The sequence below is a fragment of the Hypanus sabinus genome, chromosome 17, assembly GCF_030144855.1.
Source record: "Hypanus sabinus isolate sHypSab1 chromosome 17, sHypSab1.hap1, whole genome shotgun sequence".
NCBI lineage: Eukaryota > Metazoa > Chordata > Chondrichthyes > Myliobatiformes > Dasyatidae > Hypanus > Hypanus sabinus.
In genome coordinates, this window is record NC_082722.1 from 69,384,658 (window position 1) to 69,409,179 (window position 24,522).

The 24,522-nt window shown below is 41.3% G+C and overlaps 1 long non-coding RNA gene across 1 annotated transcript in view; it reads right to left on the minus strand.

Annotated features, from left to right (window-relative positions):
• Window positions 1-8,101: 8,101 nt before the first annotated feature.
• Window positions 8,102-24,522, minus strand: part of LOC132407035 (uncharacterized) — a 54,610-nt gene continuing 38,189 nt past the window's right edge. Inside the window, exon 3 of the long non-coding RNA XR_009516357.1 lies at window positions 8,102-8,609. This is a non-coding gene — a long non-coding RNA (uncharacterized LOC132407035). The remainder of the gene's footprint in view (window positions 8,610-24,522) is intronic.

Below are 24,522 nucleotides of genomic sequence, written 5' to 3' on the forward strand. Positions count from 1 at the left end.
TTATACTGACCTATTAACCTGCTCTAAAATCAACCTACCCCTTCCCCATATAAATAAATTACATATATTTTTTTCTTTTCAGTCATTTCTTAAATCTCCCTAATGTTTCTGCTCTTAAATCCCACCCCTGACAAGGCACTCTTACATCTACTACTCTCAGTGTAAAAAACTTACCTCAGACTTACCCTCTATACTTTCCTCCAATTATGTCCACTGAAATTAGCATCCTAGGAAAAAAAATCTCTGGCTGACCACACAATCTATGCCTCTTATCATCCTATATACCTCTATCAAGTCAACTCTCATCTTCATTCTCTCCAAAGAGAAAAGCCCTAGCTCACTCAACCTGCCCTCATAAGACATGCTCTCTAATCCAGGCAGCATCTTGGTAAATCTCCTCTGCCGCCTCTCTAAAACTTGAAATGAACACAATACTTCAAGCATGGTCTAGCCAGGGTCTTATAGGGTTGCAAAATTACTTTGGGCTGGTTTCTTCTCACATCCAAGGAATATGTTGGTTGTCAGGTTAATTGGTCACTGTAAGTGTTCCCCAGTGTGTAGCGTTGCAGAATCTAGGAAAGCCTCAGATTCAGGATTGGGTTTAATATCATTGACATATGTTATGAAATTTGTTGTTTTTCTGCAGCAGTGCAGTGCAATGGTGGTGGTGAGGAAGAAGCTGTTCCTAAAACACTGAGTGTCTGTCTTCAGACTCCTGTATCTCATCTCTAATGCTAGTAATAAGAAGCGAACATGTCCTGGGTGATGGGGGTCTTTGATCATGGGTGCTGCCTTTTTGAAACATCACATTTTGAAACTGGGAGGTTAGTGATGATGGGAATGTGAGGAGATTTAAATGGGACTAACACAGGTTTAGTGTAAGATGGGTGCACATTGATCAGCACAGACTCAGTGGGCCAAAAGGCTGAAATTAGTCAATGTTTTATCTGACTCATAAGCGAATATAGAACATCAAACAGTACAGCACAGCGTCAAATGTTTTGGCCCATCAATTGAAAAGCTTCTAAAATGCAATTGCACTACCAAGCCTGACTCCACGTTCCAGGCATTTACCACTCTCTGTACAGAATAGATGCTGCCTTGACATCTCTTTTAAACTTTCCTCCTATATACTGGGGGAAAAATGTATAAATGCAATTAATATAATAGTTACAGTTTCCTTGGGTAACCACTTCATTAAGCACCTCAGCACCATTCGCCACAAGCGGGACATCCTGGTGGCCAAACATTTTCATTCGCATTCCCATTCCCATTCTGATGTGCCAGTCCTCTTGTACCAAGATGAGGCCACCCTCAGGGTCTGGGAGCAACACCTTATGTTCTGTCTGGGTGCCCTCCAACCTAATGGCTTTAATATCAATTTCTCCTTCTGGTAAACAATTTTCCTCTCCCCCCTTCCTCTGTTCCCTACTCTGACCTTTAACTTCTTCTCACCTGTCTATTACTTTCCCCTGAGTCATTCCCTTTCTCCTATGGTCCACTCTTTTCTCCTATCAGATTCTTTCTTCTTCAGCCCTTGACCTGTCACCTTCCAGCCATCCTCTTTCCCCTCCCCCAGTCTTTTTATTCATGCATCTTCCCTCTTGTTTCTCAGTGCTGAAGAAGGGCCTCTGCCTGAAACATTTACTGTTTATTCTTTTCCATGGGGATGCTGCCTGGTGGTATAGTAGCATCCACACCAGACTTTGAGACGAGTGGTCCTGGGTTCAAATCCGCCCAGCTCCTTGCATACTTCCCATTGATGGAGAGTTGAGCATTATTGAGCTGGCAACTCAGCTTGGTAAAAAACAGACAAACACTAAAGAAACGGTAAGGATGCCGCCGAGCGTGCCACAAGATGTGGAGAGGAACAAACAACAAAACAATCGAGTCTACCTGACCAGCTGAGTTCCTCCAACACTTTGTGCGTGTTGCTTTGCATTTCCTGCAGCTTTTCTCATGATTTTGAAGTGACTTATCTGCGTCAGGAATATGATTCCTATTTGCCTTTAGTAATGAATGTAAGAACAATGTATTGTACAAAACATAAGAGAGGAAAGCAGGAAAAGTTTTCTTCCCCATTCATTAAGATAAAGGCATATTGTATTGGTGCCACTTCCCTGCACTAATCATATATCCCTTGCTTCAGCACAAGCAAAATGCATCCATCTCTGCTGTGAATATGTTCAGCGAATCACCCTACACAACCCTCTTGAGCAGAGATTTCTGCAAATTCACTACCTCTGGTTGAATAGATTTCTTCTCAGCTTTGACCTGAAATGCTGGCCTCTTATTGTGAGACAATAGCCCCTGGTTCTCAACATTCAAGCCTGGGGAAACATCAATTCCTCATCCACCCTGCCAAACCCCATAAGGATTTAGTGTGTTTCAGTGAGATCTGTTATAATTAGATGGAAACAAATGCAGTATGGAATGTGAGTTTAGTTATACTCGAAGCATGTTGGAAAGATGATCCATTGGGATCATCAGTACCAAGGGAAGATACTGTTAAGCTTAGTTTATAATTTAGGGTTTGCATTCAAAAGGACTTAAATGTGAATTTACATTCAGTAAGCACTTCCTTGGGTACCTCCTGTACCTAATAAAGTGGCCACTGAGTGTATGTTTCTACTGCTATAGCTCATCTGTTTCAAGGTTCAACGTGTTGCAGTTCAGTGATGCTCTTCTGCACACCACTGAAAGGGCGTGTGGTTGTTTGAATTATAGTGGTCTCCCTGTCAGCTTGAAGCAGTCTGACCTTTCACATCAACAAGGCAATTTTGCCCTCAGAACTGCCACTGACTGGGTGTTTTTTTAATTTGTATTTCGCACCATTCTATGTACACGCTAAAAACTACCGTGCATGAAAATCCCAGGGGATCAGCAGTTTCTGAAATATTCATACTACCCGTCTGGCACCAGTAATCATTACACAGTCAAGATCACTTAGATCATGTTTTATCTCCATTCTGATATTTGGCCTGAACAACAACTGAACTGCTTGACCACGTCTGCATGCTTTTATGTATTGAGTTGCTGCCACATGATTGGCTGATGAGATAGTTGATTAATGAACAGGTGTACAGGTGTGGCTAATAAGTCACTATAACTATATTTGCTCGCATGTATGTGTATATTTGGAAATAATTAGTTAATTATAAAATTTCACATGTATATAATAAACTGGATAATTTATGATGTGTATATGTTTTCTTACTTCCTTTTCAAAAAGGGAATTCAGTATAATAAACATTCAGTGTGTATTTACCTATGTATGCTGTGGTATGACTTCAGATACATCTGTGAGACTGACACTGCTGGGGTTGAGTGTTGATTGTCCATTTTAAAGAATGCTTGTTTGATAAGTGGAAATTAAATTTAAAAATTGCAACTTCTTATATGATGGTCTCTCAGGTTTTAGAGACTTTCCCTCTTCTGCACCCTCCCTGGTGTTTAACAAACTTTTGTCCCCTTCCTAGTTCTGACAATGGGTTTCCACAGTGAAACTTTAACTCTGCTTCTTTTCCCACAAATGCAGCCTGACCTGCTGAGTAGTTTCCAGCATTTCTCCTGGATAACATGGCCTAATTCTGCTCAGATATCTTATAGTCTTCTCTGTATTAATATGCGTTGTACAGTTCTATCCAGATCTGAAGGTAGAGGGCAGGCTAAGAGTGGTCAACTGGACCGTCAGGTTTGAGGATTTATCTCAGGGCTAACAACCCTGACTGGTAAAATGAAATTGTTACAGAAACAGCAATGAAGAATCATCTACGTCTGAGTGTGATGGTATTCCTGAATCTCCACCCAGGACTTGCATGACTGACAGTAGTGAAAATCACGAGGAAGCTACTGACATGATGAAGGAAGCCCTGAACACTGCCAGAGATGCCAGAGTGGTGTAACGGGCAGTAACTAAGTAATAACATTATATTTCAATTCATATTTTTGAAGACGTTACACAGCAGTGCAATACATTTTCTATGGACGAGTTGAGTCTGAAGAGACCACAAGAAGCAAAATCCTACAAGATAACAAGGAGCATTAGAAATAGGGGACCCGGTGATTTTAAAGGCAGTGTGGGAAACAGGGCCCAGCCAATTCAAAAAAGGAGAGCAAGAGATGAAGCTTCCATGAGTTCAGAAAGACACCAGTGAGTTCAAGAGGAGCACTGGAAATGGGATCCCAGTGAATCTATAGACAGCATGGGAAATGTGAGCCCAATGAGCTCAAAGGGAAAATGCAGATGGGGTCCCAGTGATTCTTTAGTGGGTATGGGAAATGTGACCCAAATGAGTTCAAAAGAAAAATGTAAATGGGGTTCCAATGAATCTATAGTGGATATGGGAAACGTGACTCCAATAGGTTCAAAGGGAAAATGTAAATGGGGTCCCAATGAATCTATAGTGGGTATGGGAATCGTGAGCCCAATGAATTCAAAGGGAACATCTAAATGGGGTCCCAATGTGGATATAGAGGATATGAAAAATGTGACCCCAATGACTTCAAAGGGAGATTTGGAAATGGAGCCCGTTTACCTCTATAGGAAACAGATGATGAACCATTACAATTTCCAAACAATCAGGTAACAGATTATTGGAATTTAATAGGAGTCATACTCCAAGGGTACCTGTTGTGGCTTAGTCGCTAACCTTGTGTTCTCTAATCAATAGTTCGTGGATTCAAATTTCTCTTACAAAATGTAGCCATGTGAGTTACTATACACCAGCACACAACTGAGGAGGGGCCTCCTTCTTGAAATTAAAGCAATGCCTTATCTATCCTCTGAGATGAAAGCAAAAGATCTAACGTTAGAAGAGCAAAAGAATCATCTCTATAGTCTTAGTGTCTATTTTTTCTATGTCAGAAATACAGAATGGTAACAAGCCCTTCCAGCCTAATGCCCAATGTGTGACTAATTGACCTACTCTTCTGTACGTCTTTGGAATGTGGGAAGAAACCAGAGCATCCAGAGGAGACCTATGCAGTTATGGGGAAAATGTACAAACTCTTTACAGGCAGCAGTGGAACTGAACCCGGGTCAACATCATTAATAGTATTATGCTAATTGCTATGCTACTATATTGCCCTAAATGTCTCTCATAAACAACTAAAAAAAAAATCATTTTCCCGTTACTGCTTCAGAGATCTTGCTGTGCACAATTTGACAGTCATAATCCCATAGTTCATCAGCCACCATCATCAAAGAAAAGATTTCATTGGTTGTAAAGAAGCCTCTCACAAGTAATGAAATTTTTATGCTTTCTTGGTAGGAAGAGGAAATAATGAGAAAATACATGTAATATCCACAGGTCTGCTTTCTTTGATGTGTGACAGGATGCCAAATTTCAAGAAGCTCCCAGAGAGATTGTGTCCAGAAACTTTTCATTTCTAGTGGGTGAGTTTTTCGTTCATTGCTTCTAACTGACCTGCTCCAGCAGAAAATCAGCAATTTCCTTCCTCAAGGGAGGGCTCGGGGTTTTGGAGCTCAGCGTTCAGGTGTGGCATCCTCTGTAAGCAAGTTTGTATGTTCCTTCCCACATGTATGTGGTTTTCCTCCAGGTGTTCTGGCTTCCTCCCCCACAGTCCAAAGGCATACCGGTTAGCAGGTTAATTGATCCGTAAGACTATAAGACTATAATATATAAGAGCAGAATTAGGTCATTTGGCCCATCTCCTCATGGCTGATCTATTTTTCCTCTCAGCCCCAATCTCCTGCTTTCTCCCTGTATCCATTCATGCCCTGATCAATCAAAAATCTATCAACCCCTGCCTTAAATATACATAACAACTTGGTCTCCATAGAGGCCTGTGGCAACTAGCTCCACAGATCCCCACTTTTTGGTCAAAGAAATTCCTCCTTATCTCCATTCTAGAAGGATGCCCCTCTATTCTGAGGCTGTGTCCATTGGTCTTAGACTCTCCCACTGTGGGAAACATCCTCTCCATATCCACTCTATCAAGGTCTTTCAGCATTCAATGAGATTTCAATGTCATCCCTCATTCTTCTGAATTCTAGTTAATACAGGCCCAGAGCTATCAAACACCTCTCATATGAAAAGTCATTTAATCCAGGAATCATTTTGGTGAACCTCCTTTGAACCCTCTCCCATGTCAGCACATCCTAAGAAAAGGAGCCCAAACCTGCTAACTACACTCCGTGAGGCCTCACCAGTGCTTTATAAAGTCTCAGCATTACATCCTTGCTTTTATATTTTAGTCCCTGAAATGAATGCTAACATCGCATTTGTTTTCCTCACTACAGACTCAACCTGCAAATTATCCTTTAGAGAATCCAGTAGGACTCACAAGTCCTTTTGCATCTCAGATTTTTGTATTTTCTTGTCATTTAGAAAATGGTTAACCCTTACATTTCTTCTACCAAAGTGCATAACCATACAGTTCCTGACACTATATTCCATCTGCCATTTCTTTGCCCATTCTCCTAACCTACATCCTTCTGTAGCTTCTTTATTTCCTCAAAAGTACGTGCCCCTTCACCTATCTTTGTATTGTCTGCAAACTTTGCAACAAAACCATCAATTCCATCCTCCAAATCATTAACATATAACATTAAAAAAAATCAGTCCCAACACAGATGTCTGTAGAAAATCACAAGTCACTGCCAGCCAACCAGAAAAGTTTCCCTTTATTCTGACTCTTTGCCTTCTGTCAATCAGCCACTGCTTTATCCATGCTAGAATCTTTCCTGTAATACCAGGTGCTTGTAGTCTCTTAAACAGCCTCATGTCTGGCTCCTTGTCAAAGGCCTTCTGAAATTCCAAATACACAACATCAACTGATTCTCCATTGTATATCTTGCTTGTTATTTCTTCACAGGATTCCAATAGCTTTGTCAGGCAAGATTTTTCCTTGAGGAAACCATGCTAACTATGGCCTATTTTATCATGTGCCTTTAAGTACCCCATAACTGTATGGTTATGCACTTTGGTAGAAGAAATGTAAGGGTTAACCATTTTCTAAATGGCAAGAAAATACAAAAATCTGAGATGCAAAAGGACTTGCGAGTCCTTCTACAGGATTCCCTAAAGGATAATTTGCAGGTTGAGCCTGTTGTGAGGAAGACAAATGTGACGTTAGCAAAACCACATCCTTTGCAATCGACTCCAGCATCTTCTGAACCATTCAGGTCAGACTAACTGAGGTATAACTTCCTTTCCTCTGCCTCTCTCCCTTCTTGAAGAGTGGAATGACATTTGCAATTTTTAAGTCTTCCAGAACCAATCTGGAACCTAGTGATTCTTGAAAGATCATTTCTAATGCCTCCACAATCTCTTTAGTTACCTCTTTCAGAACTCAAGGTGTTCACCATCTGGACCAAGTGATTTATCTACCTTCAAGCCTTTCAGTTTCCCAAGAACCTTCTCCCTCATAATGGTCACTTCACAAACTTCATGTCCCTTACACCTAGAACTTCCACTATATTGCTAGAGTCTTCTACAATGAAGACTGATGCAAAGTACTTTTCCAGCTTGTTCGCTATTTCCTTATCCCATATTGCTAATACTCCCCCGTTGTTTTCCAGCAGTCCAATATCCGCTCTCACCTCTCATTTACAATTCATGTATCTGAAGAAAGTTTTGTTATTGCAAATCATAAACTGTCCTATGATTAGGCTAGTTTAAATCGATGGGTTTTAAAGCGTGAAGCTTGAATAGTTGGAAGGGCCAACCTCGCACTGTATCTCTAAATGAATAGAAATAAGTAAACATGTGGTTCACTAGTCCTGAGTAAATGAAAATGCAACAAATTGTGTGTGTGTGTGTGTGTACGCGCACGCGTGTGATTAAATGTGTATGCGTGAGATGACAAGAGTGAATGTATTTACTTATGCAAATGTGATTTGAAGTGAGGGACTTCACATCAAAAAGAAGAAGGGTCTATTTATTTATTTATTAGTTTGTTAGTTAGTTAGTTAGTTAGTTAGAGATATGACATGGAACAGACACTTCCAATCCATTAGAGTTGAATGGTTCAATGGTACAATTTAATGTCAGAGAATGTATACAGTATACAATCCAGGAAAACCCAAAGAAAGAATGACAGAAATGACAGAACCCTAATCGCCCTTAAACCCCTCCCATGCACAAACAGCAGCAAAAGCGTCGACCCTCCCCATGCACCGACCTCCTTCGCTCACTATGCAAGCAATAGCAAAGTCCTCAAAGAGATCACGATCAAAAAGCTACTGTCCATCCCGTCACTTCAACATCTGACGGTCTCTCTCTCTCACGAACGAGGGAGAGAGAGGGACCACTCCTGCAACAAGTGAGAGTAGGACGCTAGCAGTGCATTGTTTTACTGAGTCCTTCGACTTGAGGATTGACAAGCTGTCACTCACCATCAAAAGTGAGAGAGAAATCGCTCAAGTGAAGGGGCCTTCTTCCAACTGCTGCGCGCACCCTCCGCTGTCTCGATGTTTCAATCTCCCGCGATGGTTCGTCGGTGATATCAGCAAAGAACCAAAGAACCTGGTTGCCCACCCTGAAGGCGCACATCGAGTCTGAGAGTGAGAACCCACTGCCCGTGATGCCCTGTAGTCTGAGCTGCAGCTATAGGGAACGTACTCCGACAGGACCACCGACACCCTGAAAAGAAAAGAGACACAAAGAAAAGAAGTAGAAAGCTTTTCACAGATGAACTGGAAGAAGTCGCCTGGGTCTGCAAAAACTTCTGGTGCCATCTTTACTACAGAGTATAACCACAATCTTGACATGAGTTCAAGCAAGTGGGGGCAGGGATTCAGATTTCTAGATCATTGGGACCTCTTTTAGGGCAGACGTGACCTGTACAAAAAGACAGACAGACATACTTTATTGATCCCGAGGGAAATTGGGTTTTGTTACAGTCGCATCAACCAAGAATAGTGTAGAAATATAGCAATATAAAACCATAAATTATTAAATAATAATAAGTTAATCCTGCCAAGTGGAAATAAGTCCAGGACCAGCCTATTGTCTTAGGATGTCTGACACTCTGAGGGAGGAGTTGTAAAGTTTGATGGCCACAGGCGGGAATGACTTCCTATGACGCTCAGTGTTGCATCTCAGTGGAATGAGTCTCTGACTGAATGTACTCCTCTGCCTAACCAGTACATTATGGAGTGGATGGGAGACATTGTCCAAGATGGCATGCAACTTGGACAGCATCCTCTTTTCAGACATCACTGTCAGAGAGTCCAGTTCCACCCCTACAACATCACTGGCTTTGTGAATGAGATTGTTGAGTCTGTTGGTGTCTGCTACCCTCAGCCTGCTGCCCCAGCACACAACAGCAAACATGATAGCACCGGCCACCACAGACTCGTAGAAAATCCTCAGCATCGTCCGGCAGATGTTAAAGGACCTCAGTCTCCTCAGGAAATAGAGACGGCTCTGACCCTTCTTGTAGATAGACTCAGTGTTCTTTGACTAGTCCAGTTTATTATCAATTCGTATCCCCAGATATTTGTAATCCTCCAACATGTCTACACTGACCCCTTGGATGGAAACAGGGGTCACCGGTGCCTTAGCCCTCCTCAGGGCCACCACCAGCTCCTTAGTCTTTTTCACATTAAGCTGCAGATGATTCTGCTCACACCATGTGACAAAGTTTCCCACCGTCACCCTATACTCAGCCTCATCTCCCTTGCTCATGCATCCAACTATGGCAGAGTCATCAGAAAATCTCTGAAGATGGCAAGATTCTGTGCAGTAGTTGAAGTCCGAGGTGTAGACAGTGAAGAGAAAGAGAGACAGGACAGACCCCTGTGGAGCCCCAGTGCTGCTGACCACTCTGTCTGACACACAGTTGCAAGCGCACGTACTGTGGTCTGCAAGTCAGGATGGGTTGCACTTGAGTCTGAGGGGGACCTATATCCTGGCGGGAAGGTTTGCTGAGGCTATTGGGGAGAGTTTAAACCAGAGTTACTCGGGGGTAGGAACTGAACTGAAGAGACAGAGGAAGGGGCGTTTGCCTCCCAAATAGAGAAAGCTTGGAGGCAGTGCGAGAGGGAGGATAGGCAGGTGATACAGAAGGGATGTGCACAGACTGATGGTTTGAGATGTGTCTATTTTAATGCAAGGAGTATCATGAAAAAAGCGGATGAGCTTAGAGTGTGGTTCAGTACTTGATCTATGACGTTGTGGCCATTACAGAGACTTGCATGGTTCAGGCACAGGAATGGCTACTTAGAGTGCCAGGCTTTCGATGTTTCAGAAAGGACAGGGAGGAAGGCAAAAGAGGTGGGGGTGTGGCACTGCTGATCAGACATATTGTCATGGCTGCAGGAAAGGAGGAAGTCATGGAGGGATTGTCTACGGAGTCTCTGTGGATGGAAGTTAGAAATAGGAAGGGGTTAATAACTCTACAGAGATTTTTTATAGACCACCCAACAGTAACAAGGACATCCAGGAGCAGATAGAGAGACAGATCCTGGAACAATGCAATAAAAACAAGGTTGTCGTGATGGGAGATTTAACTTTCTCCCTAGAGCAAGGGGTTTGGATGGGTTGGAGTTTGTTAGGTGTGTTCAGGAAGGTTTCCTGACACAATATGTAGGTAAGCCTGCAAGAGGAGAGGCTGTACTTGATCTGGTATTGGGAAATGAACCTGGTCAGGTGTCAGGTCTCTTAGTGGGAGAGCATTTTGGAGATAGTGATCACAATTCTATCTCCTTTACCATAGCATTGGAGAGGGATAGGAACAGACAAGTTAGGAAAGCATTTAATTGGAGTAAGGGAAAATATGAAGCTATCAGACAGGTACCCTGAAGCATAGATTGGGAACAGATGTTCTGAGGGAAATGTATGGCAGAAATGTGGCAAATGTTCAGGGGATATTTGTGTGACGCTCTGCATAGGTACGTTCCAATAAGACAGGGAAAGGCTAGTAGGGTACAGGAACCATGGTGTGCAAAGGCTGTTGAAAATCTAGTCCGAGTCCATAGGACACTCAAAGCTGCTGCTCAGGTTGACTGTGTGGTTAAGACGGCATATGGTGTATTGACCTTCATCAACCGTGACATTGAGTTTAAGAGCCGAGAGGTATTATTACAGCTATATAGGACCCTAGTCGGACCCTACTTGGAGTACTGTGCTCAGTTCTGGTCGCCTCACTACAGGAAGGACGTGGAAACCATAAAAGGGTGCAGAGGAGATGTGGAGTGTGCCTTATGGGAATAGGTTGAGTGGACTCGGCCTTTTCTCTTTGGAGCGATGGAGGATGAGAAGTGACCTGATACAGGTGTACAAGATGATGAGAGGCATTGATCGTGTGGATAGTCAGAGGCTTTTTCTCAGACTGAAATGGCTAACACGAGAGGGCACAGCTATAAGGCTCTTGGAAGCAGGTACAGTGGAGATGTCAGGGGTAAGTTTTTTATCCAGAGAGTGGTGAGTGCATGGAATGGGCTGCCGGCAACTGTGGTGGAGGCAGAAACAATAGGGTATTTTAAGAGACTCTTGGATAGGTACATGGAGCTTAGAAAAATAGAGGGCTATGGGTAACCCTAGGTAAATTCTAAAGTAAGTACATGTTCGGCACAGCATTGTGAGCCGAAGGACCTGTATTGTGCTGTAGGTTTTCTATGTTTCTAAGTTATAATACAATGAGCAGTGATGTTAAACCATGCATCCAGCAGGAAGTTATATGGAAAAGGGTTCTGGGATAAACATGGGCAAGGGATTTGCAAATATGATTGAGACTTATGGAAATGTAATATCACAAAGAAAGTTTAAACTACCTAAGTCAATTGCAGTTGGAGGCAAACTCTAGCTTTGTTCATCATTTTATGGTAATTGTTTCCTAGAAGCCTTGTCTCTACCGCCTGTGAAATTAAAACTCTTGGCGGCTTCTACTGCTCATAGCTCATTACAAGTTTGGCAATAGCCATAGCAACAATCTGATTGAGCTCCACGGGCACATGGTTTTCATCCGTTATTTGTACTAAGATTAACTCCTCATAAAGGGTATTGGCTCACAGTGCATGTTCTATTCAGGAAACCCTGTCAACCTGTTACAGCAGTCTTCGCTGTGTGTGGCTGCAACTTGTTTAGTGCGTGTTCAAGTTTGAAGCTGCCTGAATTGAGTTTGATGTGAAAGAAGGGGAATTTTTAATAATATAGTGCCATTCATATGCTAGGCAATGCCAAAGTGGTGTACTTTCAATGCTGTACATCCAATACCATGCTTTTGAAATGTGGCCACTGTCAAGATACAAGGATTTGATGAAAAAGAAGGCCATTTGGCTCCTTGAACCTTCTCCATTCTCTATCAAAATCACTGATGATCTACCTCAGTGGGATTATCCTTCATCATCACTATTTTCACTATTTTATGTATGAAGAAGATGCATGCTAACTGGTTGGATACTACACCATTATATCCAAGACAACTTCAAGGAGCGGTGCCTCATGAAAGTGGTTTCCTTATTAAGGACCCCTGTCACTCAGGGCTTGCCCTCTTCTCATTGCTATCATTAGGTAGGAGATACAGAGGCCTGAAGGCACACTCTCAGTTTTACAGGAACAGCTTCTTCCCCTCTGCCATACAATTCCTAAATGTATATCGAACTCATGAACACTACCTCACTTTCATTATTTCTGTTTTTGAACTATTTTTAATTTAACTATTTAATATACATAAATATATACATACTGTCATTGATTTACTTATTTATTTTTTTCTATATTATAATGTATTGTATTGTATCGCTGCCTCAATGTTAACAAATTACACAACATATGCTGGTATATTAAATCTGTTTCTGATTCTGGTATGGAGGGTCCACTGCACAGGATTGGGAAAAAGTTGCAGAAAGTTATAAACTCGGCCAGCTCCATCAATGGCACTAGCCTCTCCAACATCGAGGAGACCTTTAAAAGACGATGTCTCAAAGGTGCCATCCATCATTAAGGACCCCCATCACCAAGGACATGCCTGCTTCTCATTGCTAATGTCAGAGAGGAAGTACAGAAGCCTGAAGACACAGACTTAATGTTTCAGAAACAGTTTCTTACCCTCTGCCAACAGATTGCTGAATGGAGAATGAGCTCATGAAAACTGCCGCACTATTTTTTGCTCTCTTTTTGCACTTCTTATCTAATATATTTTTAATGTATACTTTTTATTGCAATTCATAGATTTTTATTATCACGTCTTGCATTGTAATGCTGCCACTAAGCAACAAATTTCACGACATAAGCCTATAAATGATATTAAACCTGATTCTGATTCTGAAGAGATTTCCCCAAATCTCAATCCTAAGTGGACAGCCCTTTCTTCTGAGAAGGTGAAACGTTTTTCTAAACTCCTTAGCCAGGAGAAACATCCTCTTTAATCAGCCCATAAAGTGTCACATTTGCAGGAGATCACTATGGAACTAACCAAAGCAGCATAAAACTATTCTAAACAAATACCTGGAGAAAATTCAATGTTCACAGTAAATTTATTATCAAAGTTTTTATATGTCACCACATACTGTTCTGAGATACATTTTCTTGTGGTCATTCACAGTAAATACAAAGAAACAAAATAGGATCAATGAGAAACCACATGCAACAAAGATAGACAAAGAACAAAGTGTAGAAGACAATAAATTTTGCAAATACAAAATGAACAAAATAATAATAAACAAGTAAACAATAAATATTGGGAACGTGAGTTGAAAAGTCTTTGAAAGTGAATCCATAAGTTGTGAGATCAGTGTTGGGATGTATGAAATCATCCTCTATGGTTCAAGAGCCTGATATCTGAAGGATAATAACTTTTCCTGAACCCGGCAGTGAGAGGACTGAGGCTCCTGTAACCTTCTTTCTGATGGCAGCAGCAAGAAGAAAGCATGGCCTGGATGGTGGTGGTCCTTGATGATAGATACTGCTTTCCTGCAATGGCACTCCTTGTAAATGTGTTCAATGATGGGAACTTCGATCTATGTCTATCCTTATTTAAATCTCCATGTGGTCCAAAACTGCTTATCCCATTATAATTACCACCATTTAACATTAATAATACATGCAAGTTTCAAAAGCCAATTACACTCATACTCCCCAAAAGGGAAGATTGATGCCTTTGTTTTACAGAGGAGATACTGGAATATCATGGATCTTTTTAAAGAGGCATTGATTACTCTCAACCATTCATTTGAAGGATTAATTAATTTATGAACTTGTCATTGCAATTGATCGATTGGACCATCCTCCACGCTGGATTTCATTATGGCCTGGGAAAACAGATTCACCCATTATTGTGTTTTATCTAATTGTGCTTCATACACTACAAACATAGTTCAAAGGTTTAAGACTGTTGCCCCTTAAGGCATTGGCCATGAAAAGAAAATTTAATTAGAAAAGTGACATTATTCGCAATGGCACACTCAGATCTGTTAAAAAGGGTTGGCCCAATGGCTAATGTCATGTAGACTCGGTGCTGTCTCATGCGAGGAATTATCTCTGAGTAATATATTTTAATACTTAAAGAATTTTGCACTCTAATTTAAGCAACAATTGCACAATGAATGAAAGGTTAAATTGCCATGTTTTATTAAATCAAAGCAGACTTAACTGCTCCTGCGTCTGGAATACTTTTGGACAGGATCTAGTATAGAGCAAGCTGAAGTAAAAATCAGTATCTGATGCAGAACAATTTGATTTAGCTGCAGAATTAATTTTGGAACATAGAACATCGAAATCTGCAGCACATTACAGGCCCTTCGGGCCACACTGTTGTGCCGCCCACGTAACCTACTCTAGAAACTGCCTAGAATTACCCTATCACATGGCCCTCTATTTTTTTAAACTCCATGTACCCATCTAAGAATCACTTAAAAAACCGTATTGTATCATGTCCACTCATAATTCGCATGAAGTTAGATTTGTCAAACTGAAAATACTTCTATATACTCTATGGGTTCCCTTTTGTTCTGAATGCTGTTTGTTTATTTTTATTGTTTGTACATTGAAATCCTTGGTTTAGCTACACGTGCAAACTTGCTGGACACCATCATTATGTGCCTTGTCGTATGACATAGACTTATCCTTGACCATAATTGTTCTTGGCAAATTTTTATATAGAAGTGGTTTGCCATTGCCTTCTTCTAGGTAGTGTCTTTACAAGACATTTGACCCCAGCCATTATCAAAACTGCAGAGATTGTCTACCTGGTGTCAGTGGTCACAGAACCAGGACTTGTGATCTGCACTAGCTGCTCATCCAACCATTCACCACCTGCTCCCATATCTGACCTTGATGGGGGGACTAAGCAGATGCTACACCTTGATCGAGAAGGCTAACAGAAGGAATGAGCGCCTTACACCTTCTTTGATAGAAGTGTATCTCCACTTGCTGGTAAATCATTTTATTGATGTTGTGTGTACTGAGGAGTGGTGAAAAACTTGGTTTTGCATCCCATCCATACAGATTCTATCATCACATCAGTGCACTGAGGTAGAACAAGGGTGTACACAAGTACTTGGCCATTCTTCTACTTTCCAAACAAACCACACTTTGGAAAAGACTTAATTAGTTGACACTTGTCAGAGTACTCTCATTTTAAAATCTAGGCTTTATCTTTACTTTTCTTTCTGCCTATCTGAAGAATTTTTTCCACCACCTTTGATTTACTTCCTTTCTCAGATTCTCTTATTCCATTTTTCACTTGGCTTTGCTTGCTTCATTTCCACTCTGCATGGAACCAGCCATCTCCTGTAATCACAATGTCAAGTTCGCCGCTGACTCAACAATGGTGGGTCTAATCATCAATGAGAGCTTATAGAGAGGAGGTAGAACAGCGTAAGGCCTCGTGCCAGGCAAATGATGCCAACAATACAAAGGATCTGGTTATCGAATCAGGGGAACTCACACCAGTCACACCCCTCTTTACATCGGTGAAACAGCAATGGAAACTGCAAGAAGTTTCAAACTCCCAAGGGCACATCATACACAAACTTTCATGGCCCCAGATCATATTATACACAATCTTCTCATTATTTTTTTTCCCCAGTCATGATGCAGGTTCTCAGCCTGAAATGTCACCAGCTTACTTTTTTCCATAGGTGCTGCCTGGCCTGCTGAGTTCCTTTACCATATAGTGCGTATTACTTTGATTTGCAGCATCTGTAGATTTTCTCTTGTTTGTGATACACTATCAGGAATGCTCAACAATGCCTCTGCTTTCTGAGGAGGCTGAAGAGAGCAGAACTATGCACATCAATGCTCATGTTATTCTAAAGATGTGCAGTAGAGAACATCCTAACAAGCTGCATCACTGCCTGGTATGGAAACTGCACTGCAGCGGACAAAAAGGCTCTACAAGGGGTAATCAAAACTGCCCTGCACCGTCAGAGAGCAGCCTACCCATCATCAATAATATGTCACTGTAAATCCCATGCATATTAATTCTCTGGATCAGAAACCAGAATTGAATTGAAAATGCTAGAAACAAGCCAGAGGTGGGAGAATGTTCTCCTTGGGAGAACAGGCTAGAGTTAGAGGTCATTAACTCAAAACAGAGAATAAATCTGTAATAAGATCTTCAATCCTATGCAGGGAGCTGGACAGTATTGGGCTTTGAGATTTTTAGAGCACCTGAAATGGTTAATTGTTGTTTAATGACAGTCATTAATAGTTTAGAGTTCCTCAGGTTTTTCTTGAGTAACTCACTTTTTGTAATGGGGGTCTCTGTAAAAGCTTATTAAGTTAATTTCTATAAGCTTGGGGATTCCATGCTACTTGTATTACTTAAACGGATGTCTGATTAGCACTAATTGTGGGTCCTCATTTTGAGAATGTTATGTCTTCTGGAGTTGCTGAGCCGAGCCACCAATATTCTATTGGAATTCTTATGAATATACTTTGGTTGCTGTCCCTGCACTGGAGTCTGTCTTTCCTCCATACATGAGTTCTGACATTGCCAGCAGACGTCATGGCAAAGTCATATAAGACTGAGTTGAAGAAAGATTTCTTCATGAAGTGAGTAGTGAATCTTTGGAATTCTCTACCTTGGAGGATTGTGGTATCTCAGTTATTTATTTTAAGATAAGAAGGGAGAACGAAGTACGCTTTTTACACAGAGGGTGGAAATATTTTGCAATGAGCACCCTGAGGAAATGGTTAGACTCGGATTGAATTATAATATTTCAATGGGTTTTGGACAGGTACATAGATAGAAATACTAGAGATACTTCAATAAACTGTGCAAAAACAATATCAGACCCAAAGAATCTCTCCCGAGGAAATAAGATGATTACACATGGTGTTCCTACAGAATGGCTACAAGCTGATGGAAATCAATTGGGCCCATAAAATGGCCGACAGAAAGACTAGGAAACCCAACAATGAGGAGGAACCCATTGCTACTGTACCATATAGCCTACTGTATCATGTGGGACTATTTTATGTTGGGGTAACATGTAATTGAGTATGTGCTATTGGGCACGTATTGATCTGTATATATGTGTTCAGTTTGGTTTTAGTTAGTAAAGAACCCTGTTAATGTTTCTCCAATCTCCAGTGTTTTTATTACTGATATTGTTGTGTAAATGGCCATATACACAACATCTACCACCTATCTTCCCTATGTTTCCATGGTTTCTGGAAGGATCACCAGGATCCTGAAGAAATACCAAATTAACACCACTGGGAAACCTGTAAGGAAGTTCAAGTCACGGCATATGTGGATCAAAGATTACATGGGACTCAGGTCTACTGGTGCTTACAGGATTCCCTGTGAATGCAGAGCCATGTATATTGGGCATATGGGATGCATGGTGGAAAACTGTATCAAGGAGCACAGGCGGTATACCCGTTTGAGTTAGTTGGAGAAATCGGTGGTAGCAGAACACTGCAATCACAATGGCCGTAGGATTGACTTGGACTGCACTAAATTACTGCGCCATGCAAATGGCTTTTGGGCTTTTGGAAACCACTGAACTAAAACTTGAGGAAACAAATCTTAAACAAGACGAAGGTCTCACTTCAAGTAAGAACTGGAATTCGATTGTAATCAAGGTGGGAGAGCAGAAACTTGATTGGATGAGGACTAACCAATCAGAAGGGATGGACTACAAAGGTATATATACCACTGGACTGAACATGGCCAGACATTATCCCTGATGAAGATGGCAGAGTTTGCCATTGAAACATGGGTTAGAATCGAAAACTGTTCCCAGATAGAAGCCCAAGAAGAGTTTATTCATCATATATGCTGGGGAAGCACTAGATCGCTTTTTATGTAATACTAATGTTGTGAAATTCTGGCCTGAATCTGAAGCCAGATTCTGAAAGATTACCTCCAAGTGGACCACAACCTTATCATGATTTGGAGGCTTGCATGCCTCAATGACCCAGAGACCTATGCTGGCTGGAATCAAGGCCTTATGTTTTGACTTTTGGTAGGGTCACCCCTGCCAAATAGCTCAAAGGGTAGAGACCAGAATAAGAGTGGCCCATCGCTCCTCCAGGTTCAGGGGTCCATCTCAGGGCTGACTGATCAAACAAAATGGTTGTGGAAATAGCAATGAAGAATCTTTCTACATCCATGTGTGATGGTATACTCGAGTTCCCACCCTGGATTTGCATAGCTGACAGTAGTGAAAACTGAGAAGAAGCTACTGGCACGATAATGGAAACCCTGAACACCACCAAAACCAAGACCAAAATTGGTTTTGGCCAAGGATAGATAGAGATAGAGAGCCTTTGATGCTGCCCTAAATGCCAATAAGTAAGTAAGTCGGCAAGGTCAAAGACTAACAACTACAACAAGCCAAATCTTCTACATAGTCTTCCCTATGCTGGATCTAGTTAACCGTACACCGGACAAGATTCAATATAATAGGCAACAGGATGCAAATAGTAGATGTTTACTTAAGGGTGGATGATATTGCCTGCAGGAAGGAGAAGGATGTGTGGTTGCTTACACATTCCATTGACATCACTGCAGCCTTTCAGAAAAAGTGATAAGAGAGTTTACGTTAATGAAGGAAGCAGTATATTTATATTTATACAACTAATATTGAAGTTTGGTTCAAAACATTGTGAGTAAATAGCCACATGATGTTTAATATAACCAAACTGACGTGACTAGAAGTTCAAGGTGGCATAAGCCCCCAGCATGAAGATGAGAGTGAAGTCAACCTAAGTTTATCATTGCATGAACAAATGCAGTGAGGTACAAGATCAATGACAAACTTACCTGGAGCAGCATCAAGGGCACTCAGATATAGAAAATGCACAGAATATCAAATCAAGTCAAGATTATTGTCTTTTAACTATATAAATATCTATAAAATATGTAGAACCATATAATATATATGATAAAATGTTTTGTCTGAACCACTGAATAAGAACAGTCGTACACATATCATGATAACATACGATATCTTATGAAGGTAAGGTTAAAATCCACAGAAGAATCACACATAAATAACAAACTAAAGTGCATTAATATTAATTATTGTAAGATACGGAACAGATTAACCAGTGACACTTCGAATATGATGTGGAAGGAAATTCAGAAGCTTAATAGCCTGGGGAATGAAACCGTTTCTCATCATGACTGTTTTGGATTTTATATATCGGAGTCTCCTGCCTGATGGAAGAAAGTCAAAGAGGGTGCTGATGGGTGGGTGGGATCCTTGACACTACTAAGGACCCTGCATATGCAGCATTCCAGATAAATGTCTCTAGTGGAGGTTAGGAAGAACTCCGTGAAGTTTTCTGCTGTTCTCACAGTCCTTTGTAGGGACTTCTGGTCTGAATGTCAACTGCTCCCATGCCAGATGGAGATGCAACTTGTCAAGATGCTCTCAATAGTGTTCCTGAAAAACCCAGTTGAGATCATTATTCAGAAATTAAACAAGTCTGTTATGTACTACCTATTGGTAGAGTCTGTGATGAGAACTTGGAGTGTTAATAGAGCAGATCAGTGTTTCCCAATGTTTTTAAAGCCATGTACCTATACCCTTAAGCAACGCGTACATGGACCCCTGGTGTAGACTGAAGAGACATGAAGTCTTTGCTTGTACTTTTAATTGAATTCTATTGTGTATCTTTGTATTTACAGTGAATACCTGCAAGAAAATGATATTCCCAATATTTATTGCTTACTTATTATTATTATTATTTCTTGCTTTTCTTTCTTTTTGTATTTTCAGTTAGTTGGCTTTTGCATACTGGTTGTCCTTCCTGTTGGTGTGTTCTTTCATTAGTTCTGTTACAGTTATTGGATTTATTGAATCTCCCTGCTCGAAAGTGAATCTGAGGGTTGTATATGGTGACATACATGTACTTTTAATACATTTATTTTGAACTTTAAACTTTGGCACCACAAGGCATTGTTATTCCATGAGAGCTCCCAATCTATCTCATCCTACTATCTGGAGAGGATGAGGGAAAATTAAGCATCGATGCTGAGCAGTATGTCTCCAGGATGCTAGTGAAGGGCTTGGAGTAGTGATGGAAAGTTGAAGGGAGCCAGAGAAATGACTTATCCAGTTTGACACAAAGATACAATGAAGTAGGGAAATCCACAAGCTTTTAAAATCTTCACCAATGTAATGCAATTGCTTAATGCAAAGGGAAAGAAAGCACTATTTTCTCTCTTGGAGTCCACAATCTATTCACCGGAGGAACGTTGTTTCGTTTTTACCGTGTACTGTACCAGCAGTTTATGGTTGAAATGACAATAAAAGCGACTTGAACTAATATTGAAATCATAACATGGACCCAGTTCAACCAGTCACGCAGTTAAGAGTGGTCAAGAGACTTGTTGCTACATAGTTTGAATACTTGTATTAAATTTGCTCAAAACTTTCAAAGAAGTAGTTATCTCTTTCTTTCTTTCTTAATTAATTAATCAATTAATTATTGGAACATAGAAACATACAAAAGCTACAGCACAATACAGATCCTTCGGCCCACAAAGCTGTGTTGAACATGTCCTTAACTTAAAAATTACCTCAAGTTACCTGTAGCCCTCTATTTTTCTAAGCTCTATGTACCTATCCAGGAGTCCCTTAAAATACCCTATAGTATCCGCCTCCACCACAGTTGGTGGTAGCCCATTCCACGCACTCAGCACTCTCTGGATAAAAAACGTACCCCTGACATTTCCTCTGTACCTACTTCCAAGCACATTAAAACTGTGCCCTCTCGTGTTAGCCATTTCAGTCTGGGAAGAAGCCTCTGACTGTCCACATGACCAATGCCGCTCATCATCTTATACACTGCTATCGGGTAAGCTGAAGGATACAGTGCAAAACCCTTTGAGCCACACCACCTCGCAACCCGCCTATTTAACACCAGCCTAATCACAGGGTGATTTACAATGACCAATTAACCTACTAACTTTGAACGACTGGAGGAAGCCAGAGAATCTGAGTAAATCCACACGTGGCTCATCGGGAGAACATACAAAGTCTTCACAGATGCCATCTGAATTGAACTTCGAAGTCTGGAATGCCCTGAGCTGTACTTGTGTTGTGCTAACCACTACACACCATCCCTTTACTCAGAATCAAACGAGGAATGGTGACTACCCTGTGGAGTGAGATCCACAAAGTTTAAGTGCTTCTTAGATAGCTATAAAGATTAATTTTATTTGTCACACGTGCTTCGAAGCATACAGTGAAGTGTTTCATTTGCGTAAACGACCTACCAAGTCAGAGGATGTGCTGGCGGCAGCCCACTGACGTCGCCATGCTTCCAATGCCAACGTAGCATGTCCACAACTGCACGGCTTTGGAAAGTGGGAGGAAACCAGAGCAGCAACAGGGAGGATACACAAACTCCTTACAGACAGGGGCAGAAACTGGCACGGGTATGGACACATCCAGTCCTGAGAGACTAGATTCCGAACAATTGGTTTATTAATTATTACAGAACATCTCTCTGGAGCTTCCCACACCCTCCCCTCTCTCTTCTCCTTTTCCCAAACATGAATCCCCTCTCCCTGCCCACTTCCCACTCTCAGTTCACAACAGAGACCCATATCAGAATCAGCTTTATCATCATGAAATTTGTTTTTTTCTCTATGCATATCCTAGTGTAATTTGTAGGTTTTTTTTCAAATTAGGTATTAAAATGTACTGCTGCCACAAAACAACAAATTCCATGACATTTGCCAGCGATATTAAACCTTCTTATCACCCCTCCCCCAAGGTAGTGGGTGTATTCGGAACAATGTGCAGTTTTAAACAGATGGTATTTCTGTGAAGGTAATTGATAAACATACATAGCAATGCAGTTACAGGTGAGGCCAGGTAAGTGGGCGAGGGGTGAAGTTGAAAGCTGGGTGGTGATAGGTGAAAAAGGTAAAGAGCTGAGGAAAGAGGAATCTGAAAGAGGAAAAGAGGAATTTGACCATGGGAGAAAGGAAAAATAAGGAGGGTCACCTTATTTTTAAGGTGATAAAAAAGGTAAGGAGAAGCAAAGTGGTGAGAAGGGAGCAAACTGGAGAATGGACGAAGAGAGGTAGAAGTTAGGGAAGTTATGGAAGTCAATATTCATGCGACCAGGTCAGAGGCTACCCAGACGAAATATAAGATGTTTCTCCTCCAACCTGACAGTGGCCTCATTTTGTAGTAGTAGAGGTGTGTGTGGGTGGTGTGTGTGGTGTGTGTGTGAGGTGTGTGAGGTGTGTGAGGTGTGTGAGGTGTGTGAGGTGTGTGTGTGAGGTGTGTGGTGTGTGTGTGTGTGTGTGTGGTGTGTGTGTGTGTGTGTGTCTGTGTGTGTGGTGTGTGTGTGTGTCTGTGTGTGTGGTGTGTGTGTGTGTGTGTGGTGTGTGTGTGTGTGTGTGGTGTGTGTGGTGTGTGTGTTTCCAGAATCTCCTGTGTTAATGGATGTCCCATCTGGATATTATACTCTAGTTTCTCGACTTGTGCTTGAACACAGAATTCTTGGTACAGAACAATTCCAAATAGAACGTAGCCATCAGACAGACTCTCCTAGTGTCACGTTATGGACATACAATCAATCTGTATACATAACATAACATTAACTATGTTATGTATTTATTGTGTTTCTTTTTAATTATTGTGTTCTTTATTTTATTGTGTTCCTTTTTGAGCCGCATTGAATCCGAAGAAGCAATTATTTGCTCTCCTTTACACCTGTGTTCTGGAAATGGCATTAACCTAAACTGAATGGTGGTCTGATGCACCATCAATAACTCACACTGAGACGTAAGGCGAGATATCGGCTTTTATTGACTGGAAGGAGGAACCAGGAGTGAGTGTCCATCATACTATGTCCTGGAGACTGAGGCCGAGCGTCAGGCCTCAGATCACCTTTATACAGGGGCCTGTGGGAGGAGCCACAGGAGCAGTCAGCAGGGGGCGTGTCCAGACAGGCACATAGTTCACCACATGGTCGACTGTAGATCTTTGCAGCCTTCATGGACTCAGGGCCTCAGTCTGTAGGGTCACCTATTTATAGCCACCAGGAGAGAGTCATGTGCTCCACTGGAGGTGGCGTGCTGCGATATCCAGGCTGGAGCTGGTGCTCCCCCCAGTGTTCGCTCAGCAGAAGACAAGCTGTACTGCGGATGACTGCAGATTTCTGTGGCGTTTATAGTCTCAGTACCTGGACCGTTTTTGTTTGCGTGGCTGTATTCTACTGTTATCTTAAATGTGCTTGCTATCTTGTATGTGTGGTGTTTGCTTTGTGCTGGGTGTGAATGTTGCAACTGTGCATTGCACCTTGGCCCCAGAGTAACGCTGTCTCGTTTGGCTATATTCATGGGTATTAATGTATGGTTGAATGACAATTACACTTGAATTGAATTGAATTTAGAATCTTGAATCTTGAATTTTGAATTTGAAAGGGGAATCAATGAATTGTGCCAAATCCTCCTCAAGTAATCAATACTATGAAGAGAAGAAATAAACAGAGAAAATTGGTAAGCTTGAATGTGTACTTATTCCATTGAGGCTCTACCTTGCCAAAAATATAATCATTAGGATTGTATCAATAAACTCTCTTTATGTGCAAGATTTTAAATGCTTGAGTAGCTATTTGGACTTCCTGATATATAAAACTTCTCATAAATAAATGTTGATTCCTAAAATACTATTTCATTATATGTTGAATGCGTTTGCAAGCTTCACTGAAACAGTATTTAGGAGTTCAATAAATCCCCTGCATGTATTTTTATCTATTTTAACTAAACAAATTTACTGAAAATATAAGAATTGTACAAAACTGCTCCCAGACAATCATTTGCTTCACCTTCAGACTGAGCCTTTCTCTTACATGTGGAAGAATTGAGCAGTCAGAGGTCATTTCCAGGGATTAAATATTGGAAGCTAAAGAGCATTTGAATGAGGCAGGGAGAGGGAGGGGGTTGGAGACGGAGGAAGGATGCTAACTGATATATCTAGAACGGCAGACCCACTAAAAATTCAAAGGCGGCTGAGCATATTTATAGCTATTTATCTGGAAAAGATCAATGACTCTGTCTCTTTCAGAGATAATTTCAGCTCAGCAGTTACCAGAGAGATTTCCACGGCAGATATTCCTTCCGCGGCCA